Below are 16,797 nucleotides of genomic sequence, written 5' to 3'. Positions count from 1 at the left end.
GGCAGATAAGCTCCCTGTTCAAAGCAGATTTTATTCCAAAAAAAAAAAAAAAAAGAAAGAAAGAAAAGAAAAGCAAAGAAAATGAGCAAATAGCAAAGTAAAGGAGCTGTTACAGTGGAGGATTACTGGACTGAATGTCAATATTATGACATAGAAAAAATATATATATATGTGTCATCTTGGGCATGTTACTTAACTTCTTGTCTCATATGTAAAATGGGACAGTAGCAGTATTGTTGGGAAATTATGTGAGATAGTATATGTAATGTAGAGCACTTAGAATGGTGTATGGGTCAACCAAAGACTATCTATATATGTGTTTGCTTTCTTCATGGTATTTTATTGTGTATATACAATATAATTAATTTAGCTAGTTTCCCATCGATCAATGTATAGCATTTTCAATTCCTCTGCTCTTCCAATGTCGTTGTGAATATCCTTACATATCCATTATGAACGAGACCCCCCCATTGGTCACAAGGAGATCAAACAAAAGAGAGAGAAGGAACTAAAGCTAAACTTATTTGGCTTCAGACACAGATGTTTATTTTTAACCAAAAAAGTTATATTGTCCAGACCTCGCATTTTGCTGAAGAAAGAGTGGTTTTGGCTCGATTCCTGACCCCTTTCTTACCTACAGGACCATCAGCCGAGAACACTGGAAATGGTAGTAATTATAAGGCTGTTTGGGGGAGAAGCCAATTATTTCCTGAGCCCGGACTCTGCCGGCCGTGAGTCTTGTCCGTGGGCATTATGGCGTTTCGGCCTCTAGAGGTGTGCTTTCTGAGTTGTCAACCGCAGGGGCCCTTCCCAAGTGGTCAGAGCGGCAGGGGGTACTGGGGGGACACAGGGCGGGCTTGGCTGGAGCCAAGCACCACCCGTGTGAGGGGGAGCCGTGAGCCAGACGTCCAGGGTGGGCGGGAGGCCGGCCCTCTGTGCTCTGTGTCGATCTCCCACCCCAGCCTCCCCCCAGATCAAAGTCCGGGGCTGGGCCGATAGCAGAGCTTTGCAGAATGGGCCGCTTTCTTCCCTCTCCCGCAAACACCTACCTCCTCCTCCTTGTCCCTGTTACAAACACCACGGGAAGATAAGATCACCCCACGAAATCTTGCAATAAAATGGTCTGTTTCCTCTGCTTGTTATCAAGGGTGTCTGATCAAAGAAGTGGTGCCTGGGCCTGGTTATCTAATAACCAAATAAACATCCAGACCGGCTTCCCTGCCTGGGAAAGGCAGGCGGGGGCTGCTCTGGATGAAGTGAGGGGCAGATCCGAGCAGGCTGCCCCCCGCCCCCCCTTGGTGACCGTTCCTGCCTACAGAGCATCACATTTGCTGGCCCTGGAGTCAACCAGACCCTCACTACCACCCCTGTGTCTCAGATGGGGAAACCGTTCTTGTCTTCTGGGAAAGCGCATGGTCCCGGGGTAACGGACGCTCACTTGTCGCCTCTGGCAGTTGCCGTGGTGTCGGTCTTGCCCCCATTGCACTGATGCAGCTCCCTGCCTGCACCCGCCCCCGTGCCTCGCACAGGCCTTGTGTGGGATGGGGGCTCACTATGCTTTGTTGAATGGATGAGTGGATGATCAAATAAACTATCACAGGATGAGCACTGGGCCACGTCCGAAGACTTGACTGCAAATCTTAATGCTACCACTTAGCAACTCGCGAGGGTTGCGGCCAGGGTGAGGGGACCAGGGCTCGAAGGCGGAAGGGGTGCTCCCTGTCAGGCCGTGCAGGTGCAGGGCGAGCGCCTCCTTACATTCTGAGCTCCGGGTGCCCCCCTGGCCTCATCTGGTCCCAGCCCTGCAACTCACCCTGTCTCAGTTTCCTCCTCTGTAAAATGGGGATAATGCCCACACTACCCTGTAGGATGAAGAAGACAGCGCCCAAGTGGGCGCTGGGTGCAGGATCCAGTCTTCTCAGGCCCTGAGAATCCCTGGAGGGAAGTCAAAGTTCACACAGCTGGTGTGAGATGGAGCCTGGATGAGACCTGCTCTGGGGCTTAAGGTCCTGCTCCTCAACCTGACCCTAGCTGCCTGGGTCCTAAATGACTCCTGGTTCACCTGCCTCTGGGGGAGGCAGATTGTGAGAATGTCCTGGGATGCCCAGAAGCTCCTCACACCAGCCCTCACACCTGTCTCAGTCTTCTTGCCCCCTCAGGCTATTGTGGGGAGGAAGGGGGCACTGGAGGGCTCAACCCAGCACCTGACACGTAGGTGTTCAGTGAACACATTTTGGATGGATGGATGGGTTTATGGGTGGATGGGTGGGTGGATGGATGGGTGGATGGATGGATGGGTGGATGGATGGATGGATGGATGGATGGTTGGATGGGTGGGTGGATGGATGGGTGGATGGATGGATGGATGGATGGATGGGTGGATGGATGGATGGATGGGTTTATGGGTGGATGGGTGGGTGGATGGATGGATGGATGGGTGGATGGATGGATGGATGGGTGGGTGGATGGATGGGTGGATGGGTGGGTGGATGGATGGGTGGGTGGATGGATGGGTGGATGGGTGGATGGATGGGTGGGTGGATGGATGGGTGGGTGGATGGATGGGTGGGTGGATGGATGGATGGATGGATGGATGGATGGATGGATGGGTGGATGGATGGGTGGATGGATGGATGGATGGATGGATGGATGGATGGATGGATGGATGGGTGGGTGGATGGGTGGGTGGATGGATGGATGGATGGATGGATGGGTGGATGGATGGATGGATGGGTGGATGGATGGGTGGATGGATGGGTGAGATGGATGGATGGATGGATGGGTGGATGGGTGGATGGATGGATGGATGGATGGATGGATGGATGGATGGATGGATGGATGGATGGATGGGTGGGTGGATGGGTGGGTGGATGGATGGGTAGAATGACCTACCATTACAGTTGTCATGATTGTTGTTCTGGGTGGTGCCCAAGCTGAATGGTTTGTTGATTTTATCCTCTCATTTATTAATTTGTTAGTAATAATTCACTAATACACTAACTCACCCTTGTGTTGCTGGCCCCCACACTGTGGAGATGCATCATAATCCGTGCATTCAACGCGTGCTCATTCACCAAAGTGGGGCCATGTGTTCCCCCATGAGTAGCCACAGAGCCCAGCGTCATGGGAAGATGCTTCAACTCTTTCCTGAGTGAAGAGCAAACACTTGTTCTTATGTCACCAGGCTCGCTTTCCTCATTTGTGGTTGGTTTTCTTTTGAAATCTCTGGGTCCCCAGCCCAACCAGCATCTCTAATTGATGCCAGGGCCGCTCACGGTTGGCACAAAGTGGATTATTTCTCTCCCATTATAACATGAACACTGTTCCTAATATATTTTTGGGAAAATACAAAGTAGAAAGAATAAAAATGATGGTCACTCGGAATCTGACCACACAAGGACAAGCCTGGCTGATGCTGGGATGTATGACTTTCTTCTCCATTTATATTTACATTTTCCAATCTGTGGTCAAATTGAATAATGTGAATGTCTAAATAAACCACTAATTCCCCAATTTCACCTTTTGGCTTAACTTTCCAGCCTTTAAGGAACAGCCAGGTGCAAGGCCACGGGAGCGGGGAAAACAAGAGGACAGAAAGCGGAGTCGTATTAGCCACATTCTTCTTTGGCTTGTGTAGCCTGAGTGTTGGATTTGCTCTTTTTTTATTTTGGTTGAGCCTTTCGACATGTTAGGCGTCTGTTTGTAAACTTTCCTCTGCTTCCGATTTCAGTCTGGAAGCAGCGAACTGATTTTAAATAGAAATACCTTGAAGGTGGCGTTGTTTGGGGCTGAAAAATCCATCCAGATGGGTCCCACCATCAACTGCCAAGTGGGAGTTTTATGGCTGGTTCACTACATCAATAGAAGAGGCAGTGCGTCGTCTGGGGAGCAGATGAGCTACGTTCCAGGGGAGCAGACAGAAACCTGGGGGTGGGGAGAAGCTTACAAGTGCTCGGGGCACAGCCCAAGCAGAAGAACTTACTTATTTTTTCTTTCCTCCTTTTCTTTTTTTTTTTTTTTTCAGTTTACAATTAACATTCAGAGTTCGGTCTCCACCCTCCCTCTTGAAATGGAATTTTTATCTCTTGATTCACGCTACAAGATAAAATCCCTGTTTATCCAATTGCATGAATAATTGATAAGCTCTTTCCAACTTGCCAGAAGCAACTTAGCAGTCTCGCCTTGCAGCCTGGAATCCCTGGCAATTTCCGGAGTGCTAGCGACAGACCTTTGCACAGTTTCTTCTTGGAGTCCACCGACTTTCTGTCTCAGGGGTGGGATTTATCTCTCGATCCAGATTCGGGAGTTACAGATTAGGTACCTAGGGTTCCAGCGTTCCAGCGTCGGGGATGCCGGGAGGAGGCGAGGGCACGTCAGTGTCCACTTAGATTTTCTGAAATCGAGTCTGTGACAGGTGTGGATTCCGCTGGGAGCCTCCTGGCTGGCGGCTTCAGAGTTCACGGCATTAATTAACTCTAATCTGTTCCCTGATAGTTTAAACCAGACCCAAGATGTGAAGATATTTTCTTTCCTCAAATTTAATGGGCTTAATGAGATAGCAATGAGGGCCTGTGTCTCGCCTCTTTAATGCACTTGGCTCTCTGGCCGTGTTTATATGACAAAAGCAGTGGGGTGTAATTTATGCACTTAGCTGGGGTTTATCCTTTTTAAGCAGGTCTGGACGGCTTACCTGTTATATTTGGCTCAAGCTAGCTTAAAACAGAATTTATAGAGTGTGCTGCAGAATGTCCCAATTCTGCAACACCAAGGTAAAAGTGACTTGGGGTGATGGTGCAAAATGCCCCTAAGGAAAAGGGTTAACAAGATAGATAGTGTCTTCCTCCCCCTCCCACACTCCAAGCATCTTCCCACCGGGTTTCAAGGTGGGTTTGATGGGGCTGAGGTTGCCTGTGCCTTGCGGCTGGCGGCTGGCGGGGTCTCAGATTGACACCCATTGAGAGGAGCTGGCTTCCAAGTCTCTTTGGAGCTGTGTAGTCCTATATCTCCCCTCGGGGGAAGTGGGGAAGCAGGGCTTTAAGCAGCCGCTCTCATTTATCAACCACCCCATTCATTCCGTTTTCTCTTTCATTTGCAGAAGGTGGAGAGAAAATGAATCAGAGGCAGTTTTTTGTTTTTTGTTTTTTGTTTTTCCTGGCCTGTTTCCCCAAAGCTCCAGGAAGTTAAGAAACATGCCATTAGTTTTAGCGAACAATTTAAGCGAACTCAAACCGGAGGTCTCACCAAAGGCCTAGGATCTGGATGAGATGGTGTTATTGGTCCCGGTCTTCCTGATGGATGCTGCCAGAAGTGGAGCAGGAGCCTCTGGGGAAGGTGGGGGAACAGGGGGGCATCTGTGGGCTGCGACTGACCTCCCTGCAGACCCCTAGGGTCAGTGGGCCTTTCCTTGGAAACTGGTCCCCGACATGGCACTGGTGGCCTTCTCCTACCCCGCCTAAATCCATAGGTTCCTGCAGTGTCTCCAGGCTGCGCGGTTTATCGGGAAGTAGAGTGTGTGGCGGGTTTCAGCTGTCTGCGCTCTACCAAAAATGTTAATGGGGTGAGCTCTGCCCCAGCGTGGACGCAGTAGGACGCAGATCCTACGGGCTGCGCCACCACGAGGGTCATTCTGGTGTTTAGGATGCACGTCTTGTTGGACCACACTGATGGGTCTCCAATAGCTGTGCTGAGTAAGTGAGAAGATGCACGTGAAGCGGCAGTCCTGGTGCTCGGCCCAGAGTGTGCGTCAGGCTGTGATGGCGATGACGACGACAGACAATGGTCAGGAGGAGTGAGGGTGTTAGGAGTAAGGGTTCTGGCTCCAGCCCAGCCAAACCTCTCACCGCCACAGTGACCTCGGTGCATCCCTGTTTACCTCTGGACCCGCGTTGTTTGTCCGTAAAACATCCAAAGTGCGTTGGAGGGAGGTGAGGAGTGATCTTGAGAAACTGACACCCCACAGCTTCTGGCTTCCAGGGGTGCAGGTTTCTTTCCTCTCTCTCTTTTTTTTTTTTTCTAATTCCAACGTGAAATACATGCCTATTACAGAAAATTGTCATAAGCAGAAACACACCCCTAGGAGGACCAGAGTCTACCCATCCTTCAGTCATTCATTCAGCAGACACTTGTTGGCGATGGGGTGCGAATGGAACCAAGACTTGGGCTTCCGCGTAGAAATCAACACGTCGATTCTAAAATGCAAAGAGTTGTTTGACTGGAATTGTGTTGACTCTATAAATTGGTTTTAGAAGGACTGACACCTTAATATTGACTCCCAGTCCACTGACATGGCACCTCTCTCCGGTTATTGAGGTCTTTGATTTCCTTCATTACTATTCTTTTGTTTTCAGCATATAGGGTTTGTATGTATTTTGTAAGATTCATACCTAATTATTCATAGATTTGGTGCTATTGTAAATGGTACCTTAAAATATTTCAATTTCCAATTGTTCGTTGCAAGTGTCTAGAAATACAATTAATTTTTGTATATAGACCTTGTATCCTAGAACCTCACTAAATTCACTTTTTAGTTCTAGTGACTTTTTCATAGACTCTTTGGAATTTTTTGCGTAGATAATTATGTAATCTATGAATATAGACAGTTTCATTTCTTCCTTTCCGAAGGAGATGCCCTTTTCCCCCTGGGTTTATTGCAGCAGTACCATATTGAGTAGGAATGATGAGAGCCAATATCCTTGCCTTGTCCTGGATCTTAGGAGTAAGGCATTTAGTCTTTATTATGTGTGATGTTAGCTGTAGGTTGTTTGTAGATGCCCTTTATCAGTTTAGATGCTCTTCTAGTCCTTGTTTTCTGAGTTTGTTGTTGTTGTTGTTAATCATGGATGTCTTTATAAAATACTTTCTCTGCATCTTTTGTGATGATCATATGAGTTTTCTTCTTTAACCTGCTGATGTGGTGAGTTTCACTGATTGATTTTTTAATGTTGAGCCAGCCATACATTCCTGGGACAAAGCCCACTTGACTGTGATGAATTATCCTTTTTATATATTGTTGGATTTGATTTACTTGTATTTCATTAAAGATTTTTATCTATATTCATGGAGGTTATTCATCTGTAGTTTTCTTTTACTATAACGTCTTTGATTTTGGCACCAGGGTAATACTGGTCTCATAAAATGAGTTGGGAACTGTTCCTTCCTCTTTTGTATTCAGGGAGAGTATGTGAAAAATTGGTATTATCTCTTTCTTGAATATTTGGTAGAATTCAACATTGAAGCCATCTGGGCCTGGGGTTTTCTTTTTAAAAAGGTCTTAACTGTACATTTAATTTATTTAATAGATAAAGGATTATTCAGGTTATTTATTTTTTTCCTGAATGAGCTTTGGCGGTTTGTGTCTTTCAAGGAATTTCTCTATTTCATCTAAGTTGTCACATTTGTGGGCATAGAGTTGATTGTAATATTCCTTTATTATCTTTTAATCTTTTCAATGTGATGTCCAGTCTTTCATTCCTGATATTGATAATTTGTGTTATTCTCTTTTTCTATTGGTTAATCTGGTTAGAGTTTTATCTGCTTTATTTTTTCAAAGAAGAAGCTTTGGGTTTCATTTATTTTTCTCTGTTATTTTTCTGTTCTCAGTTTCAGTAGTTTCTGCTCTTATCTTTATTATTTCCATTCTTCTATTTATGATTCTATTTTATCTACCCTGTTGGCTTAGTATTTATATCTTAAAAAATTTTTTTAGTGGTTGCCCTAGGTTTTTTGGGTTTTTTTTTTTTAGATTTTTTTTAAAAACTTATTTATTTTATCTTTGGCTGCATTGGGTCTTCTTTGCTGCGTGCAGGCTTTCTCTAGTTGCGCCTAGCGGGGGCTACTCTTCGTTGTCGTGCGTGGGCTTCTCACTGCGGCGACTTCTCTTGCTGCGGAGCACGGGCTCTAGGTGCACGGGCTTCAGTAGTTGTGATGCACAGGCTTCAGTAGTTGTGGCACCCAGACTCTAGAGTGCAAGCTCAGTAGTTGTGGCGCACGGGCTCAGTTGCTCTGCAGCATGTGAGATCTTCCTGGACCAGGGCTCAAACCCGTGTCCCCTTCATTGTCAGGAGGATTCTTAACCACTGCGTCGCCAGGGAAGTCCCGGATGCTCTGATTTTTTAAAAACTCTTTTTTCTCTTTGAGTTTCAATTTGAGTAATTTCTATTGACCTGTCTTCAAGTTTGTTATTACCTGTGTTAAGTTTACTAATGAGTCTGTCACAATCGTTCTGTGTCTTTGTTACTGTGGTTTTTATTTCCAGTACTGCCATTTGATTCTTTCTCATAGTTTCTACTCTTTTGTTGAAATTACTCCTGTGATCATTCATGGTGTCTTCATTTCGACTTGAGCCATTAACATGTTAATCAGTTATTTTAAGTTCCTGTCTGATAATTCCAACATCTATACCATATCTGAGTCTGATTCTGGTGATTCTTTTGTCTCTTGATGGCTTGTTGCTTTTTCTTTGAGCTCCTCAAAGTTTTTTTTATTGAGAGCCAGACATCTAGTGTTGGACAATAGGGGCTGAGGTAAATTGTTTTTATGTCTGGAAACAGAGCATGCCTTTATTTCTGCCAGGCCTTTAGTATGGGAAGATGAGTCAATCCACTTAGGAGTTCAGCTGGGTTTAGGTTTTGTTGTTGCTATAGTTACCCTCAATGCACCACTAGCTTCAGGCTAACCTCTTTGGTGAGCTTGTGTTTATGTGGGGAGTTGCTTTGCAAGAGCGTTTTCCTTAATGTCTGCTCCGCCCTCAGCTTTAAGTCTTCCTTTGCACTTTGCCAGAGAGCATCTCTCTGCATCCTGTTGCCCCCCTCCTAGCAGCTGATGCTGTTACTTGTGACTCCACACTGATTTACCTGGTGGTGGGCTGGGGTGGGGGGAGTGTTCTCTGTTATGAGTACGTCTTGATCTCAGCCAGGCCCTGTGTGAGCCTGTCCAACCACAGCTGTGGGTCTGGGCTCAGGATGTCTTCCTTCGCATCCCACCCTACCCCAGGAATAGAGGGGTTTTGTTGTTTTTTCCTTCAGTCAGCTTCGTTGGTTTTCACCAGTGTCCTAAGGGTACCAGGTTTAACTGCCCTTCCCCTCGAACTTTTAGGAGATGGAGAGAAGGCCCTGGGTGGGGCTTTGTGCTTTTCCTGTGGTGGCCGCTGTTCCCCTCCTTCAGGCCTGCCCTACGAGGGAGCTCTCTCACAATTCTCACCCTGCCCTTCCCTATCTTTACCTGAGCACCAGTTTAGCGGTGGAAGCAAAACTGCATATAGAATGAATTCCTCTTATGTCTGTGGCTCCCAGAAGTCCTACGCTGTCTAAAGAGCCCACATCAACCTTTAGCAATTTGTTAACTATTTTAGCTTTTTGTCATGCCAGTGTCCAATGGTATGTACTTCCAGTAAGCCAGTGCCCCAGTTCTGTCTCTCCCTAGAGGCACCTATCTTTCCTTAGATTTCAGATTAGTTGATTCCCCGGCAACCTCAGATCTCTGCTGGATGAAAGAAAAGCTGCCAAGTTTCAACTTGTCTGGCTTGTTTTTTTTGTTGTAGTAGTAAGGATGGGAGTGATGCCCTTTCTAGCTTTCTACATCTGAAGCCGTCTGACTTCTTTTAAAGATACATTTTTGTCAGTAAAATGAACGTTTCCTTTAAATAATAAGTTCATAACAGGAAGCAAACGGTCATACAGGTGGTAGAGGAAGTGACAAACAAAAATGGGGAGGTGACAGGTGAACGTGTGATGTGGGGAAACACGGAGTTCGGGACAGGAGCTTTGGAACCCGCGTTCCACCTCATGATATCTGCATGAACTTGGGTGAGGGACTCCACCTCAGCGGGTCTCAGTTCCCACTTCCTCTTTTGTACAATGGAAGTCAAATGTGATCTACTTAAGAGGATTAAAAGTGCTAATATATAGGGCTTCCCTGGTGGCGCAGTGGTTGAGAATCCGCCTGCCGGTGCAGGGGACACGGGTTCGTGCCCCGGTCCGGGAAGATCCCACGTGCCGCGGAGCGGCTGGGCCCGTGAGCCGTGGCCGCTGCGCCTGCGCGTCCGGAGCCTGTGCTCCGCAACGGGAGAGGCCGCAGCGGTGAGAGGCCCGCGTACCGCAAAAAAAAAAAAAAGTGCTAATATATAAATAGTGCTTGGTTTGGGGCTCGGCTTGTGTTAAGTGCTCAGTAAAAAATGGTTATTCATTTTCATGGATCCAAAGGCCATTTTCACACTGTGGGAGGCACTTCTAGATGTACACAGATGAGAAGGGAGTGGCTTCTTTTCTTTTTTAAAAAATTTATTTTATTGAAGTACAGTCGATTTACAATGTTGTGTTAGTTTCTGCTGTACAGCAAAGTGATTCAGTTATACATGTACATATGTGTGTATATATATATATATATATATATATACATATATATATATTATTTTCCATATTCTTTTCCACGCTGGTTTATCTCAGGATATTGATTATAGTTCCCTGTGCTACACAGTAGGACCTTGCTGTTTATCCATTCTCTATATAAGAGTTTGCATCTGCTAATCCCAAACTCCCAACCCTTCCCTCCCCCACCCCCCTCCCCCTTGGTAACCACAAGTCTGTTCTCTCTGTGTCTGTTTCTGTTTCATAGACAAGTTCATTTGTGTCATATTTTAGATTCCACATATAAGTGCTATCATATGCTATTTGTCTTTCTCTGTCTGACTTACTTCCCTTAGTATGACAATCCCTGGGTCCATCCATGTTGCTGCAAAGGGCATTATTTCATTCTTTTTTATGGCTGAGTAGTATTCCATTGTATATATGTACCACATCTACTTTATCCATTCATCTGTCAATGGACATTTAGGTTGTTTCCATGTCTTGGCTATAGTGAATCGTGCTGCTGTGAACATAGGGGCACAGGTATCTTTTTGAATTAGAGTTTTGTCTGGATATATGCCCAGGAGTGGGATTGCTGGGTCATATGGTAGCTCTGTTTTTAGTTTTTTAAGGAACCTCCATACCGTTCTCTGTAGGGGCTGTACTAATTTACGTTCCCACCAACAGTGCAAGAGGGTTCCCTTTCCTCCACACCCTCTCCAGCATTTGTTTTTTGCAGACTTTTTGATGATGGCCATTCTGACGGATGTGAAGTGATACCTCATTGTAGTTTTGATTTGCATTTCTCAAATAATTAGCAATGTTGAGCGACTTCTCATGGGCCCGTTGGCTGCCTGTATGCCTTCTTTGGAGAAATGTCTATTTAGGTTTTCTGCCCATTTTTCGACTGGGTTGTTTGTTTTTTTGTTATTGAGTTGTATGAGCTATTTGTAGAGTTGGTTATTTTCTATATGATTCCCAAGTCTCCTAGACTCTGGTTGGTGTGTGTGTGTGTGTGTGTGTGTGTGTGTGTGTGTGTGTGTGTGAGATTCTGATAGGATTTTCTAAAGTAGCTTCTGCATTACTCACACTGTAGAATTGTATGTTAAGAAAATGTATTGATCAGGAAATATTTTAACGAGTGAGAGAGGGGGGAAGTAACCAGCCCAGCACAGGGCGTCCAGAAAGCCCTCAGTAAACACTGGCAAAATGAGAAGAAGAAGGAAATCTTCGCCTGGGGCTGGGGCTCAACTTCCAGCTTCATCTCACTTTTGTCAGTCCCGTGTCTGCTTGACCTTGGGGGAGACCCTTGACCTCTCTAAGCCTCAATTTCCCACCAGCAAGATGGCAGACACCTTTGCTGCCCTCATGAGGTTGAAACAGAGCGATGTCTGGGACCATCTGAAAACTCTACGAACCTACATGGCATTAGTGTTAAAAATGATCACTCAAATCCATTCTGGAAGGTTGAAGGATACGTGACTAGTGGACCCTGGGGTCTTCTCAATTACGGCTTCAGGAATAGTTAAGGTAAAGTCGGTCAGCAAGTGATCAATTCCTTTTGAAGTTTCTCTCCCAAGAGGCATTGGGATTTTTGCAGCTGCCTGACGTGTTTCTTAGCAAGTTATCTCCAACTGGAGAAACATCCGTAGTTGTCGAGGCCACAGTTTGTCTGCCTGATTTATACAAATTGGTGAAACAATATCTGCAGCCTGTTCTTTGATCTTGGTTTGAAGCAAGTCAACTTAAACACTCATGGGAGCTGGAAGGAGATCCTTCATATAAATGTGTCCACAAATCTTTCCCGGACGCTCAGGGTGAGGCCTCCGCCAATTGCTTCAAAGACCTCATCCATCACAACAGGGGGAATAAAACTCAAGTTATGCTGTATTAATTTTATTGATTGCCATCCTTGACCCAACTCAACCCATATCCAACTGTGGCAGGAATTTCTAAGTCAACTTTTGTTCTAGAACTTCACCCTCTCCACCATCCCCCCACACCGTTCCCCTGTGGCCAGACCTCTCTTTAATCAAGGAGAAGGATGGGTGGGGAAGGAAGCTCTCATTGCTGGAGACTGAGCACTGGGGGTTAATTGCAGCTCTGGAGCCTGACTGCGTGAGTTTGAATCTCAGCTCCAGCCTATTCTAGCTGGGTGACCTTGGACCAGCTGTAGAAGCCTGCCCCTGTTTCAGTTTCCCTGTTTAGAAATTTGGATGGTGCATCAGTCAGGGTTACACTAGAGAAACAGAACCAGTAGGATATTTATGTTAAGGGATGCATTTTAAGGAATTGGCTTATGGGATTGGGGGGGTCTGGCTAGGTAAGTTGAAATCTGTAGGCGGATGCCTGAGGCCCCTGTCCACAGGCAGAATTTCTTCCTCAAGGAATCTTCAGTTTTGCCTTTCAACTGACTGGGTGAAGCCCCCGCCCCGGCCCCCATCACACACACATTATTATGGATCATCTCCTTTATTTAATGTTTTTCCCAAAAGGTGTTTGATGTTTGCTTTATTTAGAGCAGAAAAATTTACTCATAAAAACCCTAAAATTGGGGGGGAGGCAGTTAAAATGTCAGTTTAAAAATTTTATTTTCTGAATGAAGTCAATTTACAGCTCAAAAAAAAAAATTAAAAAAGGAAAGAAAGAAAAGGGCGCGTGGAGTTCCGGTGTACGCAAACAATTGTGCTGCTGTGCCCTGTTCCAATCTCTCGGTCCCATGTGCGTGGGGTGAGGAAGAGCAGGGCATTTGGGGAAACAGAGATGAATTCAATATCAAATTCATCTCTCGCTACTTTATGATCTTTTCGGGTGGTCTAACGGTTCTCTATCTCATTTAACAGGACTACAAAGTGAGATAATAATAGTGCATGACCTACAGGGACGTTGTGAAAATTCAGTGAGAGAACACAGATTGCTTACCCTCAAGCTCTGCATGCATTTATAAATGTTCATTATTAATGAAAAAAAAGGAAAGTTACCTATCAATGCTCACCCGTCTACAAAATACCTTCAGCTCAGCACCTAGGTTAGTGTTTGGTGGAATAACAAGGTTCAAGAGCCCAGCCAAGCTGACACGTGACATTGACCATCCCAGATAGCATAGGATTGATGGGGAAAAGAAGATGAGGGGTTACAGGTAGAGTGGGCCTGGCAAAGAGGGTGCTCTCCAGAAATGTTAGATTATTATTGGGAAGAGGATTAGGTGAGAGAATACTCACAATAGGCCGGCACATAGTAAGTGCTCAGTAAACATGAGCTATTCCGACGTCTTTGCAGTTTCACTCAGTAGATCTGTACGGAGCTTGTGCCACGTGCCAGGCATTGTTGGGTTGGGGATATGAGGATGTGTGCTCTGACTCAGGCCTATGGTAACAAGCCGTTGCGAGCGTGCACTCACACTCACACTCATACCACACACACACACACACACACACACACACACACACACACACACACACACACACACACACACACACACAGAGCTGATGACAGTTGGTGGCTCCAGAGGCTGACATGAGAGCTTATCATGGAGAGTCTGGGGGCTTGGGGATACTTCCTTGAGAGTGTGAGTTTGGAGCTGAGGTTTGAAGGGTGAGTGTGGGGGGCTAGGACGTGGGTGGTGGGGTGGAGGGGGCGGGGCTATGGAAGCACATCTTGGGGAGAAACACAGGCACAAACACAGGCCCCCTACGCAGGGGCCAGGAGCCATGGGCCAGTTCCCAGCCAACATGGGAGTCTTCACTATGGATATTTGATTGCTTAGATTTTATGTTTATAGTTCTTTTCTCTCTTAGGCTGCAAATAATTAAAATTGTTGTTTGTTGGCTCTTTCTAGCTATTTCGAAATAATAATAATACCAATATTATTACTAACACCATCATTATTCCTAAAACGAGTTTAAGGTCTCTTTGCACTTCTTTGTGTCCAACCAGGATACACATCCGTATCAGTGTATTTTAGAATCACCCGATATGATTCTTCTCCTACTGGTTAAACCAGGAGTTAGCAAACCTTTTCTTAAAGGCCAAGTAGCCCAGGTACAAAATAGGCTCTTTTTTAAAAATTGAAGTCTAGTTGATTCACAAGGTTGTGTTAGTTTCAGGTATACAACAAAGTGTGATTCGGTTATATGTGAAGATTCTTTTTCAGATTCTTTTCCGTTATAGGTTGTTACAAGATACTGAATATAGCCCCTTGTGCTGTAAGTAGGTCCCTGTTTGTCTAGATTGTACATAGTGTGTATCTGTCAATCCCAAACTCCTAATTTATCCCTCCCCACCTTTCCCCTTTGGTAACCACAAGTTTGTTTTCATGTCTGTGAGTCTGTTTCTGTTTTATTTTTTTTAATTTTTATTTTATTTTGTGCTAGGCGGGCCTCTCACTGCCGCGGCCTCTCTCGTTGCGGGGCACAGGCTCCGGACATGTAGGCTCAGCGGCCACGGCTCACGGGCCCAGCCGCTCCGCGACATGTGGGATCCTCCCGGACCGGGGCACGAACCCGCGTCCCCCGCATCGGCAGGCGGACCCTCAACCACTGCGCCACCAGGGAAGCCCCCTGTTTCTGTTTTGTAAATAAGTTCATTTGTATCACTTTTTTAGGTTCCACCTATAAATGATATCATATGGTATTTGTCTTTCTCTGTCTGTCTTAGTTCACTTAGCATGATCACCTCTAGGTCCATCCATGTTGCTGCAAACGGCATTATTTCATGCTTTTTGATGGCTGAGTGATATTCCACTGCACATATATATACCAGATGGTCTTTATCCCAAAATGCCCGCCCCAAAGGATATGAGGACGGAGAGGTCGTTTGGCGCAGGCGTCGTGCTCGGCCCCTCGCCCAGCAACCTCACCGCAGGCCAGTGCTGTCCAGCCCATGCTCACTAATACACCTTACAGCTTCCCGGGCACCACCGGGGCCCCGCCCATCCTCCCCTCTCGCCTGACAAGTGTCACAGCTTCTGAAATGGTCTTCCTGCCCCATGCCTCACCCACATCCTATCATCCATGGCAGATAAAGTGATTTTTCTCCCCAACTGAAATGTGACATCATCCAGAAAAAGGGTGAAAAGAATAATCACAAGTGCACCTCTGTGGAGCCTCAACCCAGATCGTGAAGTCACCTCTTCACCCCGTCTCAGAAGTGGCCCCTCCTGGGGGCTTCCCTGGTGGCGCAGTGGTTAAGAACCCGCCTGCCGATGCAGGCGACGCGGGTTCGAGCCCTGGTCCGGGAAGATACCACATGCCGCGGAGCGGCTAAGCCCGTGCGCCACAGCTGCTGAGCCCGCGCTCTAGAGCCCGGTGCTCCGCAACAAGAGAAGCCACCGCAATGAGAAGCCCGCGCACCGCAACCAAGAGTAGGCCTCGCTGCAACTAGAGAAAACCCGTGTGCAGCAACAAAGACCCAACGCAGCCAAAAATAAATAAATATATAAATAAATTTATTTAAAAAAAAAAAAAAAAGAAAGAAATGGCCTCACGGTCTTGACATCCCACCCTGCCATTTCACATTGCGTGCTTTTGAATTTTCCTTAAACCAAGTAATTGAGATCATGTTCTTTTACATCTGGTTCCTTTTGCCCAACATTTACAAAATGAAACTCAAGCGTGCTGTTGTGTGTGGGTATAGTTCTTTCATTGCTTTGCTGTATAGTATTCTGTTGATGAGTTTGCAATAATTTTTGTACCCATTTAACTCTTGATGGCTATTTGGGTTGTTTCTATTTGGGGGCTCCTACAAACAACGCTTATATAAACTTATATAAATATTCTTGTACAAGTTTATTTCTATCACATATCTAAGCCAGAAGTTGACTTTCTGGCTTCTAGGGTATGTTCAGTTTTCATAGATATCACCAGATAGTTTTCCAAAGCCGTGGTCCTAGCCTCCGTGCCTGCCAGCGGTGTAAGAGAGTTCTTGCTGTCCTATACCCTTGAAATACTTGCTAGTGTCCAGCAGTTTTGTGTGTATTTTTGTGTCTTTAGTTTACCATTCTCTGGGTAGATAGGGTACCTTTCTGTGCTTTTATTTTATGTATTAGATTTTTTACCATCGTAACCATTTTTAAGTATACACTACAGTAGTGTTAACTACGTCCTGCCGGAAATCTCTAGAACTTTTGTATCTTGCCAGATTGAAACTCTTTACCCACTGAACAACAACTCCCATTCCTCCCGTGCCCCAGCCCCCAGCCCCTGGCGACCACCTTTCTATTCTCTGTCTCTGTGAGTTGGACTATTTTAGATACCTCGGGGAAGTGGAACTGTACGGTATTTGTCCTTCTGTGACTGGCTTACCTCACTGACAATCCTGTCCTCTAGGTTCATGGCACGTTGTGGCAGGTGTCAGAATTTCCTTCCTTTCTAAGGCTGAATAGTATCCCACTGTGCAGATGGACCACATCTGTATCCATTCATCCATCCGTGGATATTGAGGTTGCTTTCACCTC

This window comes from Kogia breviceps, chromosome 14, assembly GCF_026419965.1.
Source record: "Kogia breviceps isolate mKogBre1 chromosome 14, mKogBre1 haplotype 1, whole genome shotgun sequence".
In the NCBI taxonomy this organism is placed as follows: domain Eukaryota; kingdom Metazoa; phylum Chordata; class Mammalia; order Artiodactyla; family Physeteridae; genus Kogia; species Kogia breviceps.
This window is presented reverse-complemented; position numbering follows the sequence as displayed.